This window comes from Anabrus simplex, chromosome 3, assembly GCF_040414725.1.
Source record: "Anabrus simplex isolate iqAnaSimp1 chromosome 3, ASM4041472v1, whole genome shotgun sequence".
Classification (NCBI taxonomy): domain Eukaryota; kingdom Metazoa; phylum Arthropoda; class Insecta; order Orthoptera; family Tettigoniidae; genus Anabrus; species Anabrus simplex.
The window spans coordinates 158,239,111-158,245,110 of record NC_090267.1 but is presented as its reverse complement, the minus strand read 5'-3'; positions in this window follow the sequence as shown (position 1 = coordinate 158,245,110).

Genomic DNA, 6,000 nt, shown 5'->3' with positions numbered 1-6,000 from the left:
ACTATTGAAATGAGAAAAAGTTGTAAAGGAACGTAATGAAGGGAGAAAGAAGGACTCCCTTTATTTTGGATGCTCTAATTATTGAAATGAGAAAAAGTCGTAAAGGAACGTAAAGAGGGAGAAAGAAGGGCTAACATTATTTTGGATGCACTAATTATCGAAATGAGAAAAAGTTGTGAAGGAACGTAATGAAAGGAGAAAGAAGGACTCCCTTTATTTTGGATGCTCTAATAATTGAAATGAGAAAAAGTCGTGAAGGAACGTATTGAAATGAGAAATAAGGATTCCCTTTATTTTGGATGACCTAATTATCGAAATGAGACAAGTCGTGAAGGAGCGTATTGAAAGGAGAAAGGACTCCCTTTATTTTGGATGCTCTAATTGTCGAAATGAGAAAATTCGTGAAGGAACGTAACGAAACGTGAAAAAAGGACTCCGTTTATTTTGGATGCCCTAATTATCGAAATGAGAGAAAGTCGTGAAGGAGCGTAATAAAAGGAGAAAGAAGGACTCCCTTTATTTTGGATGCACTAACTGTTGAAATGAGAAAAGTCGTGAACGAACGTAATGAAAGGTGAAATAAGGACTCCCTTTATTTTGGATGCCCTAACTATCAGAATGAGAAAATGTCGTGAAGGAACGTAATGAAAAAGGAGGATTCCCTTTATTTTGGATGCCCTAATTATCAGAATGAGAAAAGTCGTGAAGGAACGTAATGAAAGGAGAAAGAAAGACTCCCTTTATTTTGAATGTCCTAATTATCGAAATGAGAAAAGTCGTGAAGGAACGTAATGAAAGGAGAAGAAGGGCTCCCTTTACCTTGGATGACCCAATTATCAGAATGAGAAAACTTGTGAAGGAACGTATTGAAAGGAGAAAGAAGGACTCCCTTTATTTTGGAGACCCTAATTATCGAAATGAGAAGAAGTCGTGAAGGAAAGTAATGAGAGGAGAAAAAAGGACTGCGTTTATTTAGGATGCCCTAATATCACAGTCAAAAGGGAACTAGAAGTGAAGTCCTACGATATCGGAATCCGATAATTGGCTTTCTCTTTTTTATGCCGGAAGGAAGAGATTAAATCAAGATCAGCAAAAATACAAAACCATATTAAACTGGAAAGGGCCACAGAGAGCAAGGACGCGAGTACGTCACGACAAGCCACTCATACGAACAGGCAAGTCCACTTATGCGCCTCAGAATCTGGGGAACAACACGAAGGGTGGACAAAAATATAATCAAGCACATGTTAAGTAATCATTCCGTCAACGACAAATACTTCAGCTAGTTTTATTTAAAAAGGATTGATGTGAAAGGAATTTAAATGCTACCATGGTGAACTTAGAGTAAAAATATCCTGGGAGAATTCCACACCCGTAACTTTGTGTTTTAAGTAAAATGGTATCACTTTAATGAATAATAAGAATACAATTTGCGATTGGTATTTTACTAAGTTAATGTTCATTTATTTTAAGGTAAGGCACGATGTCTGGAATAAGAACCTCGGCAATAGAATTCGTTTAACCCTCTTTATCAATTAGCTGGAATCCATTCTTGTTTTAACTTAATTATTTGTCGAAAATCGCATATTATTAACCGACTACGCATTCAACCTTTACGATCGAAACAAATAATCATATTTTTATAATCTGTTGTAATCTTATTCCCGCAGTAAAGAATGTTGCGCTTGAGCCATACCTTATTTATTTGGCTGTAAGTAAAATAACACTTTTTCGTGCAATAGGTGTATATTTAGCGGATTGTTTGTGCATGATCAAAACAAAGAAAAATTTCACCGTATTTTCTGTTATAAGCATCTCATATTCTATCATTATAGGCTACACAACATAAACTGGGTCGATATTAGAATACATCAAGTCAATTCCCTAAATCAGGCAATTTTTCGATCTTAGATCGATCAATCAATCAATCAATCAATCAATCAATCAATCAATCAATCAATCAATCAATCAATCAATCAATCAATCAATCAATCAATCAATCAATCAATCAATCAATCCTGATCTGCATTTAGGTCAGTCACCCCCGGTGGCAAAATTCTCATCTGTTGTTTTCCTATCCCATTGTCGCCGTAAGACATATCTGTGTCGGTACGACATAAAGCAAAAAAAAGTAGAAAAGTATGGATTCGACACAATTTTCTATTATTTTTATATACACTGACTGACAGTGACAATGCAACACCAAGGAGGAGTGGTTCGAAAGGGATGAAAGTTAGGGAAAAAACAGAGACGGCACGGATGAATAATTGATGTTTATTTCAAACCGATATGCAGGTTACACGATGCGCACGGCATCGACTCAGTAGGATGTAGGACCACCGCGAGCGGCGATGCACGCAGAAACACGTCGAGGTACAGAGTCAATAAGAGTGCGGATGGTGTCCTGAGGGATGGTTCTCCATTCTCTGTCAACCATTTGCCACAGTTGGTCGTCCGTACGAGGCTGGGGCAGAGTTTGCAAACGGCGTCCAATGAGATCCCACACGTGTTCGATTGGTGAGAGATCCGGAGAGTACGCTGGCCACGGAAGCATCTGTACACCTCGTAGAGCCTGTTGGGAGATGCGAGCAGTGTGTGGGCGGGCATTATCCTGCTGAAACAGAGCATTGGGCAGCCCCTGAAGGTACGGGAGTGCCACCGGCCGCAGCACATGCTGCACGTAGCGGTGGGCATTTAACGTGCCTTGAATACGCACTAGAGGTGACGTGGAATCATACGCAATAGCGCCCCAAACCATGATGCCGCGTTGTCTAGCGGTAGGGCGCTCCACAGTTACTGCCGGATTTGACCTTTCTCCACGCCGACGCCACACTCGTCTGCGGTGACTATCACTGACAGAACAGAAGCGTGACTCATCGGAGAACACGACGTTCCGCCATTCCCTCATCCAAGTCGCTCTAGCCCGGCACCATGCCAGGCGTGCACGTCTATGCTGTGGAGTCAATGGTAGTCTTCTGAGCGGACGCCGGGAGTGCAGGCCTCCTTCAACCAATCGACGGGAAATTGTTCTGGTCGATATTGGAACAGCCAGGGTGTCTTGCACATGCTGAAGAATGGCGGTTGACGTGGCGTGCGGGGCTGCGCCGATCCTCGCGTGCTGACGTCACTCGGGCTGCGCCTGGACCCCTCGCACGTGCCACATGTCCCTGCGCCAACCATCTTCGCCACAGGCGCTGCACCGTGGACACATCCCTATGGGTATCGGCTGCGATTTGACGAAGTGACCAGCCTGCCCTTCTCAGCCCGATCACCATACCCCTCGTAAAGTCGTCTGTCTGCTGGAAATGCCTCCGTTGACGGCGGCCTGGCATTCTTAGCTATACACGTGTCCTGTGGCACACGACAACACGTTCTACAATGACTGTCGGCTGAGAAATCACGGTACGAAGTGGGCCATTTGCCAACGCCGTGTCCCATTTATCGTTCGCTACGTGCGCAGCACAGCGGCGCATTTCACATCATGAGCATACCTCAGTGACGTCAGTCTACCCTGCAATTGGCATAAAGTTCTGACCACTCCTTCTTGGTGTTGCATTTGCTCTGTCAGTCAGTGTATCATTCTCCCATCGTTCCTATAATTCCCACCTCCCATAATGAAGATACGTTTCACACACAGTCCACGGCGTTTACAGAAAGACAATAGTATAAGAAAAAATGGAGGAAAAAACGTCGCGTTTTCCTATAAACACCCAGTCTGTTCAAAGATTTAAAAATGGTATGCATATCAAGACCTTCCCCAGGATGTGTATACACTAAATATGACGTTTGGTCAAGATCTAACCAGCCGATTAGCCGTGATGGTGGAACAAACAAACAGACAAGAAAAATAAAGACCACCGATTCGGTATGGAGTTGACCTGAAATGGATAAATATCTGAAAAATTGGCAAAACAAACAAAATTACAGACAGCAGACGCCCTACAACTTTATTTATGTAGACGTTAAGTACTTTGATGTGTAATAATAAGTAAGGAGGTCGAAAAATAATTGTAAGTGTGTAAAAACCGCTGAGGAAGAGGACAGTAAGATCCTCGAAATATGTACAGTGTATGAGGTGATAAAAAATAATTTATTGGAGAAACGTTGTCCATGTCCGGCCCTGCGGTGTAGGTAGCAACACGTCCGCCTGTCACCCGGCGGCCCTGGGTTCGATTTCCAGCCAGGTCAGTAGTTCTTAATTGTACATGATTAATATAACTGGCCTGGGGACTGGGATTTGTGTCGTCCTTAATGTTCCTTTCCTCACATTCAACACTTTACACTTCCGCAATTTCCAAATACACGCAGGTTCATAACATATGGTACAAGGTAGAGGTTAAAGATCTTCTTAGGTTGACGAACCGAATAAATAGCATTAAAAAAAAACATTGTCCATCACTACTATTTTGACAAATTCCACTTGGAAAGCAACAAAATGTAGACCAAATGCCCAATGAAATGAAAGAGAAGTAAGTAATAGAAACCCCAGAAAGCCGTTGGAGCTTCCTGAAAGTGTAAGTGAAGAAGGATGATGGCTCTACTCGGTTCCTTGTTAACTACAGGAGAGTGAATGACATTGCAAAGAAAGAGTAGCCGAGCTGAAGTTGAGCCCGAAGAAATGCCAGCTCTTAAGGAAGTACAGTACTTCGGCCATATCATCTCAGAGGAGATAGAGATATGATAGCCGTTCCAACATGTCTGACTCGTGGATTTATATTTGACCCTAGTTAGAACAGAGGTTTCTGAAACCCAACAAGTGGATGTTCATGAAGAAAAGTGAGACACATATATTCCCACAATCTCTTTATTAGTGGCAACAATTAATTATAACCAAACGGCATTACAAAAGTAATACCTCTATATATTTCTGTAGTACCATGCAGTCCCCAGCATTGTGTAGAGCCCATTACCAGCGATATGGAAGCCTTAGTATCCCTATAGCAGTGTTTGTTCTCTGGACAGTGTGAATGGAGCAGTGTATTGCCTGCAGAATTTCAGGAACAGTTCAAAAACAGATACTGTGAAGTGTTTCCTTCATTGTTAATATCGAATCAAAATCACAAGGGCTTAAGCCCAGGGAGTATAAGGGATGATAGAGCATCTCCCAGCCCCATAGAGCATATAAATCAGCCACCGATTGCACCATATGTGCCCGAGCATTGTCCTACAAAATTATGGGAGGTGTAGTCATTTCTTATTCTATATTCATCACAGGTGATGTTCTAAAAGCGAACAGTAACCTGCCCAACAAGATGTACATCCTTGTCACCAACACCAGGGCAACCGAGGCATATCAGCCATATATTGTCATCCGTCAGTGAAGGGTTTGACCCACTGTGCCATGATTCTGTAAGCCAACGCTGACTCCCTGCATGCCTCATGAACACCTTCATGACACATACATGCTGTGAAGCCACAGGCATATCCAGTGTTAATACAGCTGTGCTTCTTTTGTTTTGAGAACATCTTTGGTACCAACTGTTCAACTGGTCTCTCACGGACAACGCTCTTCTCCACAGCACAGCACATGCTTAAAACATTGGATGGATGTGTCCTTGAACTGTGTGGTAGGTTGGGTATTACCCTAAAGTGTATATATGCAGGAAATACTGGTTCAGTTTCTTAATGTTCATACAACAGAAACAGTATTGCCACTAATAATTTGCACAAAGATTTCCCCCTGTTAATTTTAAATCATGATGGTAGGAGGAAACCAAAAAGGTATAATGGAAGTTGAAAATTTTGTATACCATGCAACATCCACAATAATTTTTCTAAGTCCACTGCAATAGCACCATTATGTTGAGCATAAGATTCTCTAGACCAGTAGGAAGTTCCGTAGTCTTCCAGTTTTCTGGGTTGGATTGTGAATCAAGGACCTCCAGAGTTTTCTATCTCTCCACCACTTCCTTCCTTCATCCAATATTTCATCTACTTCTACTCCTCTCTTCTCTATACTCTCCTTCACCATGTCTGTCCACCTGTTTTTGGGCTTTCTCC